Here is a 16,283-nt window from a genome sequence, read left to right as displayed (position 1 = left end):
GAAGTAGCAGGTCCCCACCTCACACCCTCCCTCCCAATCAAACTTGCCACAGGGCAGGGGGAGGGGGTGGGAGCATTAAATTTCACCCTTTGTTTAATATCTTTTTTTGTCTTATACATTTATGGGATACAGGTGTGTTGACAAGGCCATCCCTAATTGTCTTATTGCCCTTGAGAAGGTGGTGGTGAGCTGCCTCCTTGAACCGCTGCAGTCCATGTGGTGTAGATACACCCACAGTGCTGTTAGGGAGGGAGTTCCAGGATTTTGACCCAGCGACAGTGAAGGAACGGCGATATATTTCCAAGTCAGGATGGTGAGTGGCTTGGAGGGGAACTTCCAGGTGGTGGTGTTCCCATCTATCTGCTGCCCTTGTCCTTCTAGATGGTAGTGGTCGTGAGTTTGGAATGTTCTGTTGAAGTTGCCTTGGTGAATTATTGCAGTGCATCTTGTAAATGGTACACACACTGCTGCCACTGTGCATCGGTGGTGGATATTTAAGCTGGTGGGTGACAATCATCATATGATTCTTTGTTTCAGTGTATGATTCTGCAATATCTCTATTTCTCTGACTCTAGCCTCTTGTATATTCCCCCTCCCTTTGCCCCATCTTTGATGGCCATGACTTCAAACACATGGAGACCACACTCTGTAATTCCCTATCGAAACCTATCCCCCCACTGCATGGGTGGAACTGCAGCAATAGCAGAGGAGGCAAGTGATGATAGTGGGTGATAGTGGGGGGTGGATGGGTGATAGTGGGAGTGGTGGATCATAGCAGGGTTATTGTGTGATAGCGGGTGGTGGTGGGTGATGGTGGGAGTGTCAGTGATAGTGGAGAGCATGGTGGGTGCAATAAACAGGGACTGGCAGCAGCTGCAATGATATTTGTGGTGCCAGAAGAGACATTTATACCCCCTCCTGCCCCACAGAAAGCCATTCAATAAACACATACCAAGCCCAAAATTACACTGCCAAAGGATGTCGATTCACATGGATAAACAAGGTGCCTTTTTCTGTTAGGCATTGGGGACGGACATATGAAGGACCCGCTTACCATATTGACGATGGGAATGTCGCGCTAATACTAAATTTCAGAGACCAAACCCCATGTTTAGTCAAACAGATTCTGAATCTTCAGCTCATCCTCTCTGCATAGGAATGGGTCTTGGGGGTGAGATGTCCCACAGATCACATGCAGTATTTTATCCATGGCCTCAACAATATTTTAGCCTCAATTCATCACGACTCCTTTACTCTACACCCCTAATTAAAAAAACAAAACTCTCCTGCATCTTTAATAGGCATTTTGAAATATGAGAAAATTTGCTCCATACGCAGCTCATGTCTGCTTCACTTTCCCATTCACTCCTCCCACTGTGAAGTTTCATCATGTTCATTTATTTTTGTTGCAAGGTTCATAACTTAAGGCTTTCTGGCATTAGTGTTTCCATTTGGAAGGTGTGTCACTACAGTCAGACCAACACCCAGCTGGTGAATAAATGTCTGCCTCAGGGCCAGGGCTGAGGAATGTTGCACTGCGTAAGTATCTGCCGGTCAGGCACATAACTTTATGCTCCAGTGCATTCACTCTGATAATTACAATGCTAGAATGTTTTGGGTCTGTTGATTCTGTGCTCAAAGTGAGAGATCACAAATCACGAAAATAGAGTATTATCTCACACAAGAAAGAGCTGAGAGATTCCCAGGACAGCACAAGGTTAAGTCCTGAGCTAAACACCTTCTACACTGTCCCCATCAAACACTCCCAGGACAGGTACAGCACGGGGTTAGATACAGAGTAAAGCTCCCTCTACACTGTCCCCAACAAACACTCCTACTCTGTAAACCCCTCTCTATGACACCCCCACTCTCTAATTCTAGAAGCTGTTTATTGATTGGTCTTCCATCTCTCCTGAGGTCATTGAGAATGGTTCTGGGAGAGGTGGGACCAATAGAAACTGGACTGGTTACACCTGGGCAGGACTGGGACTGATGTCCTAGGGGGAACATTTGCTAGAGCGGTTGAGGAGGGTTTAAACTAACATGGCAGGGGGCTGGGAACCTAGGCAAGGAGTCGGAGAAGGGGGAATCAAGGGCAAGATCAAAAGACAGAAAGGGGAATAAGAAAAGTGATAGAGAAATCAAGGGCAAGAATGAAACAGGGCCTCAGCGAAAAAGTGGAAAAAGGACAAGTAATGTTAAAAAGACAAGCCTTAAGGCTTTGTGCCTTAACGCAAGGAGAATTTGCAATAAAGCGGATGAATTAACCGCGCAACTAGATGTAAACAGGTATGATATAGGCAGGATTATGGAGACATGGCTGCAGGGTGACTAGGGATGGGAACTGGACATCCAGGGGTATTCAGTATTTAGGAAGGACAGACAAAAAGGAAAAGGCAGTGGAGTTGCATTGCTGGTTAAAGAGGAAATTAACGCAATAGTGAGGAAAGATATTGGCTCCGACGATGTGGAATTTGTATGGGCAGAGCTGAGAAACACTAAGGGGCAAAACGTTAGTGGGGGTTGTATATAGACCCCCAAACTGTAGTGGTGATGTTGGGAATGGCATTAAACATGAAATTAGAGATGCTTGTAATAAAGAAACATCTGTAATTATGGGTGACTTTAATCTGCATATAGATTGGGCAAATCAAATTAGTAACAATACCGTAAAGGAAGAATTCCTGGAATGTATTTGGGATGTTTTACTGGACCAATATGTTGAAGAACCAACTAGAGAACAGGCCATCCTAGACTGGGTATTGTGTAATGAGAAAGGAATAATTACAATCTAGTTGTGCGAGGCCCCTTGGGGTTGAGCAACCATAATATGATAGAATTCTTCAACAAGATGGAGAGTGATGTAGTTGATTCTGAGACTAGGGTCCTGAATCTTAATAAAGGAAACTACGATGGTATGAGGTTCAAGTTGGCTATGATGGATTGGGAAATGTTACTTAAAGAGATGACGGTGGATAGGCAATGGCAAACATTCAAAGAGCACATGGGTGAACTGCAACAATTGTTTATTCCTGTTTGGCGCAAAAGTAAAACAGGAAAGGTGGCCACACCATGGCTTACAAGTGAAATTAGAGATAATATTAGATGCAGGGAAGAGGTATACAAATTGGCCAGGAAAAGCAACAGACCTGAGGATTGGGAGCAGTTTAGAATTCAGCAAAGGAGGACCAAGGGATTGATTAAAAGGGGAAAATAGAGTACGAGAGTAAGCTTGCAGGGAACATAAAAACTGACTGTAAAAGTTTCTGTAGGTATGTGAAGAGAAAAAGATTGGTGAAGACAAATGTAGGTCCCTTACAGTCAGAAACAGGGGAATTTATAATGGAGAACAAAGAAATGGCTTACCAACAAAATACATACTTTGGTTCTGTCTTCACAAAGGAGAACACTAATATCATACCAGAAATGTTGGGGAACACAGGGTTTAGTGAGAGGGAGGAACTGAAAGAAATCAATATTAGTAGGGAAATGGTGATGGGGAAATTGATGGGATTGAAGGCCAATAAATCCCCAGGGCCTGATATTCTACATCCCAGAATACTTAAGGAAGTGGCCCTAGGAATAGTGGATGCATTGGTGGTCATCTTTCGAGATTTTATAGACTCTGGAACAGTTCCTACAGATTGGAGGGTAGCCAATGTAACCCCACTATTTAGAAAGGGAGGTAGAGAGAAAACAGGGAATTATAGACCAGTCAGCCTGACATCAGTAGTGGGGAAAATTCTAGAGTCCATTATTAAAAATTTAATAGCTGAGCACATGGAAAACAGTGGCAGAATCGGACAGAGTCAGCATGGATTTATGAAAGGGAAATCCTGCTTGACAAATCTACTGAAATTTTTTGACGATGTAACTAGTAGAGTTGATGAGGGGGAGCCAGTGGATGTGGTTTATTTGGACTTTCAGAAGGCTTTCGACAAAGTCCCACTTAAGAGATTGGCGTGTAAAATTAAAGCACATGGGATTGGGGGTAGTGTATTGAGATGGATAGAAAACTGGTTGGCAGACAGGAAACAAAGAGTAGGAATAAATGGGTCTTTTTCCGAATGGCAGGCAGTGACTAGCGGGGTGCCGCAGGGATTGGTGCTGGGACCTCAGTTATTCACAATATATATTAGTGATTTAGATGAGGGAACTAAATGCATAGATGCTTCAGTGTGATTTGGACAAGCTGAGTGAGTGGGCAAATGCATGGCAGATGCAGCATAATGTGGATAAATGTGAGGTTATCCATTTTGGTAGCAAAAACAGGAAGGCAGATTATTATCTGAATGGCTATAAATTGAGAGAGGGGAATGTGAAACAAGACCTGGGTGTCCCCGTACACCAGTCGCTGAAGGTAAGCATGCAGGTGCAGCAGGTGGTAAAGAAGACAAATGGTATGCTGGCCTTCATAGCGAGAGGATTCGATTACAGGAGCACGGATATCTTGCTGCAATTGTACAGGGCCTTGGTGAGACCACACCTGGAATATTGTGCAGTTTTGGTCTCCTTATCTGAGGAAGGATGTATTTGCTATAGAGGGACTGCAGCGTAGGTTTACCAGACTGATTCCTGGGATAGCAGGACTGACATATGAGGAGAGATTGAGTTGGTTAGGATTATATTCGCTGGAGTTCAGAAGACTGAGGGGGGGGGGATATCTCATAGAAACCTATAAAATTCTAACAGGACCAGACAGGTTAGATGCAGGAAGGATGTTCCTGATGGTGGGGGAGTCCAGAACCAGGGGTCACAGTCTGAGGATACTGGGTAGACCATTTAGGACTGAGGTGAGGAGAAATTTCTTCACCCAGAGAGTGGTGAGCCTGTGGAATTCGCTACCACAGAAAGTAGTTGAGGCCAAAACATTGTGTGTTTTCAAGAAGCTCTTGGGTCGAAAGGGATCAGAGGATATGGGGAGAAAGCAGGAGCAGGTTATTGAGTTGGATGATCAGCCATGATCATAATGAATGGTGGAGCAGGCTCGAAGGGCTGAATGGCCTACTCCTGCTTCTAGTTTCTATGTTTCTATGTTACTGATAACAATTTTATCGCAATAATTGCTGTCCCAGCATTGATCATTTCACTCAGAATGGGTCAGAGTTTAAATCAGGACCTTACTGGTCAGTGTAGCTCAATAGCACATTGGGAGGAGGCTTTTTCTAACCAATGGAGAAGCTCAGGCCCCTGCACTGAGTGCAGAATGTTACCCTCTCTGCGTTGGGTTATTTTCTGATGTGAAGGAGTTTTTCAGGAAGGAATTCCAGGTGGATAAGTCATGAATGAACGAAGCATCTGAGGGAGGCAAAACCCACACACAGTTACAAAACAAGCCACAATCTTTGTTTGGAGCCAAGAGGGGCAGTAGTTGATCTGTCTGTAGATGTAACAGGTGATATTGGATGAGAGGTTAGTTCAACCACATTCTTTCAGACAATTATTGCCGTCTTTCCAGAGTCACCACCTTTGGACATACTTTTTTTAAAAATTTGTTCATGTGATGTGGGCTTCGCTGGCTGGACCAGCATTTATTGCCCATCCCTAATTGCCCTTGAGAAGGTGGTAGTGTGCTGCCTTCTTGAACAACTGCAGCCCATGTGGTGTAGGTACACTCACAGTGCTGTTAGGGAGGGAGTTCCAGGATTCTGACCCAGCGACAGTGAATGAACGGCGATATATTTCCAAGTCAGGATGGTGAGTGACTTGGAGGGAAACTTGCAGGTGGTGGTGTTCCCATGTATCTGCTGCCCTTGTCTTTCTAGGTGGTAAAGGGTTTGCAAGGTACTGTTTAAGGGGCCTTGGTGAATACCTGCAGTGCATCTTGTAGATGGTACACACACTGCTGCTACTGTGCGTCAGTGGTGGAGGGAATGGAAGTTTGTGGATGTGGTGCCAATCCAGTGGGCTGCTTTGTCCTGGACGGTGTCTAGTTTCTTGAGTGTTGTGGGAGCGTGCAGCAAGTGAGGGGTATTCCATCGCACTCCTGACTTGTGCCTTGTAGATTGTGGACAGTCTTTGGGGAGTCAGGAGGTGAGTTACTCATCGCAGGCTTCCTAGACTCTGACCTGCTCTTGTAGCCACGTATTTATATGGCTAGTCCAGTTCAGTTTCTGGTCAATGGTAACCCCCAGGATGTTGATAGTGGGGGATTCAGTGATGGTAATGCCATTGAATGTCAAGGGCTATGGTGAAATTCTCTCTTGTTGGAGATGGTCATTGCCTGACACTTGTGTGGCATGAATGTTACTTGCCACTTGTCAGCCCAAGCCTGGATATTGTCCAGATCTTGCTGCATCTGGACAAGAACTGCTTCAGTATCTGAGGAGTCGCAAATAGTGCTGAACATTGTGCAATCATCAGCGAACATCCCCACTTCTGACCTTTTGGTGGAAGGAAGGTCATTGATGAAGCAGCTGAAGATGGTTGGGCCGAGGACACTACCCTGAGGAACTTCTGCAGTGATGCCCTGGAGCTGAGATGACTGACCTCCAACAACCACAACCATTTTCCTTTGTGCTAGGTCTGACTCCAACCAGTGGAGAGTTTTCCCCCGATTCCCATTGACTCCAGTTTTGGTAGGTCTGCTCTGTACTCGGAGCAGGGAAAATCCTGTCAGTTAACAGAACACTGAGTTGTTACTGGAAAATGTGGAAATTAAGGGTGCTGGAATACTTCACAACTTCCAGTTCTCATTGGAGGTCCTGGGAAATCCATTCCCCTCTCGGTGATGGTGGCAACAGGGTATCTAACCCTTCCAGAGCTCCCCAGTTTCAACCACCATTCACCACCTCTAAGGCAAATGGCTGCCAAGGGAGAAAAACCAGGAGTGGGACTTCCCTCAGCCAGGAGTTCAGCTGGGAGTCGAAGTATCAGTCAGGAGCAGAATATGCAGAGAGCTAAGTCTATGGACATCTGAATCTCAGCCAAAATGACTGAAGTTGACACAGTCTGGATCACCAACTCTCCCAAAGGCCACCATGCACTAGAGATGTGATGAGAAGGTGAGTCAATGGGGTGCCATGGCGTGCCTACTAAGACTCCCTCCCATGCCCCTCTCCCCCCCCACCCCAACCAGATGATAGTGCACATTTCAGCAACCCCCCCCTCATTTTTGCCTGATTGGCAAAACCAAATTTTGTATCAAAACAAAAACAGAAAATGCTGGAAAAGCTCAGCAGGTCATGCAGCATCTGTGGAGAGAGAGACAGAATTAACATTTCGAGTCCGTATGACTCTTCTTCAGAGCTGAAGAGAAGTAGAAATGTGAGGGATTTTATACAATTTAAGGGGGGTGGGGCAGGTGAAGCTGGATGGAAGGCCAGCGATAGGTGGGGACAAAGCAGAGATTGATAAAGATGTCATGAACTAAAGGACAAAGGGATTGTTAATGGTAGTGGTTAGTGCTAAAAAATGTGCTGATATTGGCATAAAGATAAGAAAGCAGAATGTGATAATAGCAGAACAAGGTTAAGCACTCTGTGAAAGAACAACATAGAACAAGTAACAGATAACCCTGTGGGGGATGGGGTGGGGGCAAGGGGGCTGTGGCAGGGAAAAAAGAGGCAGAAAAAGGGATAGAAGGGGTGATAAAATAGGGGATAAAACCACAGATATCTGAATAAAAATAAAAATAAGTGGATAAAAAGTAAAAATGAATGTAGAAGGAATGGGATAAAAAAGGGGGGTGGGGTTAGAGGAGAGATTTCACGGTCTGAAGTTGTTGAATTCAGTGTTAAGTCCGGAAGGCTGTAAAGTGCCTAGTCGGAAGATGAGATGCTGTTCCTCCAGTTTGCGTTGAGCTTCACTGGAACAATGCAGCAGGCCAAGGACGGACATGTGGGCAAGCAACAGGGAGGTCTGGGTAATGCTTGCGGACAGACCGAAGGTGTGTATACGTGTGTGTGTGTGCGTGCGTGTTTTTTTAATTCATTCACAGGATGTGGGGCTTCACTGGCTGGGCCAGCATTTATTGCCCATCCCTAGTTGCCCTTGAGAAGGTGGTGGGTGAGCTGCCTTCTTGAACCGCTGCAGTCCATGTGGTGTAGGTACACCCACAGCGCTGTTAGGGAGGGAGTTCCAGGATTTTGACCCAGCGACACTGAAGGAACGACATGCCTAAGTCGATGCCGGGTGGTCCATCCATTTTCATTCCTTTTTTGTGACTTTGTAGCGGTCTGATACAACTGAGTGTCTTGCTCGGCCATTTCAGAGTCAACCACATTACTGTGGGTCTGGAGTCACATGTAGACCAGATGTAAGATTTCCTTCCCTAAAGGACATTAGTGAAGCTGACTGGTTTTTACAACAATCGACAATGGTTTCATGGTCGTCATTAGAATTTTAATTCCAGATTTGTGTGTGTAAGAGTGTCTGTGTCTATATATGTGTTTGTATGCATGTATAAGAGTGTGTGTATAAGGGTGTCTGTGTGTATACGTGTGAATGTGTGTGTGTGTGTGTATGCGTGGCTGTGTGTGTGTGTGTGTGTATACGTGGGTGTGTGTGTGTATAAGAGGGTGTGTGTATATACGTGGGTGTGGGGGTGTGTGTGTGTGTGTGTATACGTGGGTGTGTGTGTGTATACGTGGGTGTGTGAGTGTGTGTGTGTGTGTATACGTGGGTGTGTGTGTGTATACGTGGGTGTGTGTGTGTATAAGAGTGTGTGTGTGTATACGTGGGTGTGTGTGTGTATAAGAGTGTGTGTATGTATACTTCGATATGTGTGTGTATAAGAGTGTGTGTGTATGTATACGTGGGTGTGTGTGTGTGTAAGAGTGTGTGTGTACACGTGGGGGTGTGTGTGTGTATACGTGGGTGTGTGTGTGTATAAGAGTGTGTGTGTGTATACATGGGTGTGTGTTGTGAGAGAGAAGCTTTGCTCATTGATGATTTGCATTAATGCATTTGTTTTGCAAACATTGACAGCCATTGAACATCAGTGGACTAGAACCAGTTCAACTGACAGCCAGCGTTGACAGGCCACGGCATTGTCCAGCTGAGTGTAACGGCTGAGTGGGCTGGATTCCCCACACCCCAGTGTAAAGTTGGATGGACAAGCTCACCTCTGCTTGGCCGGCTAGGCCCCCCAAACAAACCCCCCCCCCCACACCCGCTTTCATTTTGCAGGCAACGGCCCTTTATTTATAACATTAGGTGGGACTTCCATCTGTTTCCTGAAAGAAGTCCCGCCTCATAGAGCTGCTGGCCAATCAGAAGCCAGAAGCTCTGCACCATACCAGGATTGGTGGTCACTGTTGCTAATCAGGGCCCAGGAGAGGGGGGAGGGGGGAGGGTGTCGTGCACACGGTGCTAATGCCCCAGTTACAGATTCCACAGACATTTTAAAGAAACTACAAATTGTCCTTACTGTGTTGTTTCGGACTGTCACAGGTCATTAGCTGCATTATTGTGTCCAATTCTGGGAACCACATTTAGCAAGGACCTTGGAGAGGCTGCAGAGGAGATTTACAAGAATGGATCCAGGGATAAGGGGCTTCAGTTAATTGGAGAGACTGAAGGAGCTGGGATTGTTCTCCTTAGAGCAGAGAAGGTTAAGAGGAGATTTAATTGGGGGGTTCAAAATCATGGCCGGTTTAGTAAATAAGGAGAAATTATTCCCCGGGACTGAAGTGCCAGAGGACACAAATTTAAGATAGCGCAGTGATGAGGAGTAAAAACAGAAACTGTTGGAAAAGCCCAGGGGGTCTGGCAGCATCTGTGGAGGGAGCAACAAGAGTTAATGTTTCAAGTTGAATATGACTCTTCCTCAGGGTGATGAGGAGTTTTGTTTTTACACAGTGAGTTGTTGTGATCTGGCACTGAAAGGGTGGTGGAAGAGGATTCAACAGTAACTTTTAAAAGGGAATTGGATAGATACTTGAAAAGGGAAGTTTTACAGAGAGTAATAATAAAATATTATGGAGAAGAGTGGGACCAAGTGGATAGGCATTTCCAAGAGCCAGCACAGGCAGATTTTGTAAAGTATTTGGGGGGTTCTGAAGTCATGAAATGAGCTATAGAAATGAAAGTGATTTATTTTAAACCTGCTAGGTATGCAAAGATCGGCATATGGGATGACCTGTGGACAATAGTCCCTTGAAAATGTTGTTGTGCATGGCTCTCTTTTTCAATGCACAGAATTTTAAAATTTTTCTACATAGCATTTATCACCAGTCAAGGCCTGAGCGGAATTATCCAACTCGCCGCATGTTCACAAATCCACATTACAGTGACTGACTCACATCAGGAACCAACACTGCAAACACTCTTCTATTGCCAAGCAGCGTTAGAGAAACAAGGGCACAAGGTGAAAGGATGTTGAGGAGACTTGCACATCTCTAACTCGAGAAGAATCCCACAGAAACCACCCAAGAAAGGAATCCAAAGGATGAGGAATCAGTGATGAGATTTGGTTATTACTGAGAAAAGTACCTATAATGAGCACCCCTCCCATGATATTCTCCCACGCGTCAACCATTGTGAAATGAATACATGAGCAACCCTTTCTAACCTGGAAAGCTACGGTACACCACCATTCACTGCTTCATGCAACCGTGTGGTCTGGATAAAGACACTTCAGAGAAAGCAAACACCCAGCAGAAAGAAGAATGTGACCACATATCCCTGGTGTTTACAACACAAAATCATTCCCCAGACACACCTGTCAACACCGACATTGCATCAAGAACGTCCAGCATTGCCGCATGGGACTGTAGAGGGATAAGGTGAACACTAGGAATAGGAGCAGGAATAGAACACACCGCACATCGTGTCTGCTCCACCATTCAATACAATCATGGCTGATATTTAACTTCAACTCCACTTTCCCACCTGCCCCCAAAGCCTGAGAGACCAAAAATCTGTCTGTCCCGGCCTCAGACATATTCAATGATGCAGCATCCATAACCCTCTGGGGTAGAGAATTCCAAAATTCACAACCCTTTGAGTGAAGAAATGTCCCCTCATCTCAGTCCTAAATGATCGGCTCCTTATCCTGAGGCTGTGGCCCCGTGTTTTAGATTCACTGACCAGCGGAAACAATCTCTCAGCCTCTAACCTATCAAGCCCCTTCAGAATCCTGTGGGTTTCAGTGAGATCATCTCTCATTCTTCTAAACTGCAGAGAATATAAACTCAATCTGCTCAGCCTCTCATCACAGGGCAACCCCCCTCATCCGAAGGACCAAACTAGTGAACCTTCACTGTACCGCCTCCAATGTAAGCATATCTTTTCTTAAATATGGAGATTAAAACTGCACATAGTACTCCAGTTGTGGTCTCACCAAAGACCCATGCAATTGCAGCAAGACTTCTTTATTCCTGTGCTCCAATCCTCTTGCAATAAAAGCCAACATGGCATTTGATTTCCTAATTGCTTGCTGTGCCTGTATGCTAACCTTGTTCTTTGTACAAGTAAACCCAAGTCTCTGTGAACATCAACATTTACAAACCTCATGCCTTTTAAAAAACCCTACTTTTCTATTTTCATTACAAAAATGAATAACTTTGCACTTTGTAAGAAATTAAGGCCTTTAATAAACTGATATTTTCTGCATAGTATATAATTCATGAGGTTAGCTCTGAAGAAGAGTCATACAGACTCGAAACGTTAACTCTGTCTCTCTCTCCATTGATGCTGCCAAACCTGCTGAGTTTTTCCAGCATTTTATGTTTTTATTTCAGATTTCCAGCATCTGCAGTATTTTGCTTTTATCTCCAACCTCATACCCTGACTACAAATGCACCCCAACCTCATACCCCAATTACAGACGCACCCCAACCTCATACCCCAATTACAGACGCACCCCAACCTCATACCCCGATTACAGACGCACCCCAACCTCATACCCCGATTACAGACGCACCCCAACCTCATACCCCAATAACACATGCACCCCAACCTCATACCCTAATTACAGACGCACCCCAACCTCATACCCCAACTACAGACGCACCTCAACCTCATACCCTGACTACAGATGCACCCCAACCTCATACCCCAATTACAGACACACCCCAAACTCAAACCCTATAACACATGCACCCCAACCTCATACCCCAATTACAGATACACTCCAACCTCTTACCCCATTACAAACACACACCAACCTCATGGCCCCCATTACAGATACACTCCAACCTCATGCCCCCATTACAAACACACTCTAACCTCATACCCCATGACAGAAATGCTCCAACCTCAAACCCTCCTTACAGACACAATCCAAACTCTTACCCCCGTTACAGATACTCCAATCTTATACACCGATTAGAAACACACTCCAACCTCACGGCCCCCATTACAGGCACACTCCAACCTCATAACCCGATTACAGATACACTCCAACATCTTATCCCCATTACAGAAACACTCCAACGTCAAACCCCCATTATAGACACACTCCAAACTCACACCCACATTACAGACAGACTCCAAACTTACACCCCCATTACAGACAGACTCCAAACTTACACCCCATTACAGACAGACTGCAACCTCACACCCCCATTACAAACACACTCCAACTGTATACCATCATTACAAACACACTCCAACCTCATACCTCCATTACAGACACACTCTAACTTCAAAACATGCTTAACCTCATCCTCACCAACCTGCCTGCTGCACATGCATCTGTCCATGACAGTATCAGTAGGAGTGACCATCACACAGTCCTTGTGGGAAGAAGTCCTGTCTTCACATTTAGGATACCCTCAATCGTGTTGTGTGGCACTACCACCGTGCTAAATGGGATAGATTTCGAACAGATCTAGCAACTCAAGACTGGGCATCCATGAGGCACTGTGGGCCATCAGCAGCAGCAGAATTGTACTCGAACACAATCTGTAACCTCATGGCCCAGCATATCCCCCATTCTACCATTACCATCAAGCCAGGGGATCAACCCTGGCTCAATGAAGAGTGCAGGAGGACATGCCAGGAGCAGCACCAGGCATACCTAAAAATGAGTTGTCAACCTGGTGAAGCTATAATACTGGACTACTTGTGTGCCAAACAGCATAAGCAGCAAGTGATAGACAGAGCTAAGCGATCTCATAACCAATGGATCAGATATAAGCTCTGCAGTCCTGCCACATCCAGTTGTGAAAGGTAGTGGACAATTAAACAACTCATTGGAGGAGGAGGCTCCACAAATATCCCCATCCTCAATGATCAATGCAAAAGATAAGGCTGAAGCATTTGCAACAATCTTCAGCCAGAAGTACCGAGTGGATGATCCATCTCAGCCTCCTCCAGAGGTCCCCAGCATCACAGGTGCCAGTCTCCAGCCAATTCGATTCACTCCACTTGATATCAAGAAACGGCTAAAAGCATTTGATATTGCAAAGGCTAAGGGCCCTGACAATATTCCGGCAACAGCACTGAAAACTTGTACTCCAGAGCTTGCCGCACGCCAATCCAAGCTGTTCCAGTACAGCTACAACCCTGGCATCTATGTGGCATTATTGAAAATTGCCCAGGTATGTCCTGTACATGAAAAGCAGGACAAATCCAACCCTGACAATCACCGCCCCATCTGTCTACTCTCCATCATCAGTAAAGAGATGGAAGGGGTCATCAACAGTGCTACAGAATGGCACTTGCTTAGCAATAACCTGCTCGCTGATGGTCAGTTCGAGTTCTGCCAGGGCCACTCAGCTCCTGACCTCATTACAGCCTTGGTTCAAACATGGACAAAAGAGCTGAACTCCTGAGGTGAGGTGAGAGTGACTATCCTTGACATCAAGGCAGCATTTGACCGAGTGTGGCATCAAGGAGCCCTAGCAAAACTAGAGTCAATGGGAATCAGGGGGAAAACTCTCTGCTGGTTGGAGTCACATGCCAAGCACAAAGGAAGATGGTTGTGGTTGTTGGAGGTCAAACATCTCAGCTCCAGGACATCACTGCAGGAGTTCCTCAGGGTAGTGTCCTCGGCCCAGCCATCTTCAGCTGCTTCATCAATGACCTTCCTTCCATCATAAGGTCAGGAGTGGGTATGTTAGCTGATGATTGCACAATGTTCAGCACCATTTGTGACTCCTCAGATACTGAAGCAGCCCATGTCCAAATGCAGCAAGACCTGGATGATATCCAGAATTGGGCTGATAAGTTGCAAGTAACATTCACGCCACACAAGTGTCAGGCAATGACCATCTCCAACAAGAGAGAATCTAACCATTGCCCCTTGATGTTCAATGGCATTACCATCACTGAATCCCCCATTATCAACATCCTGGGGGTTACCATTGACCAGAAACTGAACTGGACTAGCCATATAAATACTATTAAATTTCTGTATTCCAGGTAAAAGAAGCCAAGTTTATGTAATTAAAAATAGAAAGTGCTGGAAATATTAGCAGGCCTTGCAGCCTCAGTAGAGAGAGGAAGAATTAATATTTCAAGCTGAATATGACTTTTCTTCAGAACACAGTTTATGTAATCTCGTAGTCTAACCCTTGGAACCCTGGCAATATTCTGGGGAATGTGTATTGTGAGTTAGTGATTTGCAAAAGTAGCAAATGTGATGTGAGAAAAAAGTTGTTCACACAGCGAATCTGGAATGCACTGCCTGGAAATGTGGTGGAGGCAGGTTCAATCTAGGCATTCAAGAGGGTATTAAATGATTATATAAATATAAACAATGTGCAGGGGTACGGGGAAAAGGCAGGAGAATGGCACTAGTCCATAATGCTCGTTCGGAGAGCTGGTGCAGACACGATGGGCTGAATGGTCTCCAGCACCATAACAATTCTGTGATTCTATGACTCCGTGGCTACAAGAGCAGGCCAGAGGCTGGGAATCGCGCGACAAGTAACTCACCTCCTGACTCCCCAAAACCTGTCCAACATCTACAAGGCACAAGTCAGGAGTGTGATGGAATATTCCCCACTTGCCTGGATGAGTGCAGCTTCTACAACACTCAAGAAGCTTGACACCATCCATGTCAGAGCATCCCGCTTGATTGGCACCCCCTCCACAAACATTCACTCCCTCCATTAGCAACGCACAGTGGCAGCAGTGTGTAACATCTACAAGATGCACTGCAGGAACTCACCAAGACTTCTTCGATAGCACCTTCCAAACCTACAATCTCTAGAACTAGAAGGACAAGGGCAGCAGATAGATGGGAACACCACCACCTGGAAGTTTCCCTCCAAGTCACTCACCATCCTGACTTGGAAATATATCACCGTTCCTTCACTGTCGCTGGGACAAAATCCTGGAATTCCCTCCCTAACAGCACTGTGGGTGTACCTACACCACAGGGACTGCAGCGGTTCAAGAAGGTAGCTCACTACCACCTTCTCAAGAGCAACTAGGAATGGGCAATAAATGCTGGACCAGTCAGTGAAGCCCCACATTCTGTGAATGAATGAAAAAAACCTATTCAAGAAATGTGAGGCAGAAAGCAGGAATCTATAGGCCAGTTAGGCTAACTTCTGCCAGTGGGAAAATTCTAGAACCCATCATTAAGGAGGTCATAGCAGGGCATTTAGAATCATAATATAATCAGTCAGAGTCAACATGTTTTAGTGAAAGGGAAGTTGTGTTCAACAAATTTAATAGCATTCTTTGAGGATGTAACAAGCAAGGTGGATAAAGTGAAACCAGTAGATGTAGTGTATTTAGATTTCCAAAAGGCATTTGATAAGGTGCCACCTAAAAGGTTAATGCACAAATTAAGACCTCATGGATTTGGGGGTGATATATTAGCACAGATAGAGGATTGGCTAACAGGATAAATGGCTCATTTTCAGGTTGACAAACTCTAAGTAATGGAATGGCACAGGGTTCAGTGCTGGGGCCTCAAATATTTACAACCTATATTAATGACTTAGGTGAAGGAACCAAGTGTATTGTAGCCAAGTTTGCTGATGGTACAAAGATAGGCAGGAAAGCAAGTTATGAGGACGATACAAATAGTTTGCAAAGAAGTACGGATATGTTAAGTAAATGGGCTTAAGTTTGGCAGATAGAGTATTAAGTGGAAAAATGTGAAGTTATTGGCTTTTCAGGAACAATAGAAAAGCAGAATATTATTTAAATGTAGCAAGACTGAAGAATCTTACGGTACAGAAGGGTTCTGGGTATCAATGTACATGAATCACAAAACGTTAGTATGTAGGCACAGCAAATGATTAAGAAGGCAAATGGAATGTTGTCCTTTATTCCAAGAGAGTTGGATATAGAAGTCAGGGAGCCTTGCTACAGCTGTACAGGACATTGGTGAGACTGCACCTGGTGTACAGTTTTGGTCTGCTTACTTAAGGAGATAT

The sequence above is a fragment of the Carcharodon carcharias genome, chromosome 12 (assembly GCF_017639515.1).
Source record: "Carcharodon carcharias isolate sCarCar2 chromosome 12, sCarCar2.pri, whole genome shotgun sequence".
In the NCBI taxonomy this organism is placed as follows: domain Eukaryota; kingdom Metazoa; phylum Chordata; class Chondrichthyes; order Lamniformes; family Lamnidae; genus Carcharodon; species Carcharodon carcharias.
This window is presented reverse-complemented; position numbering follows the sequence as displayed.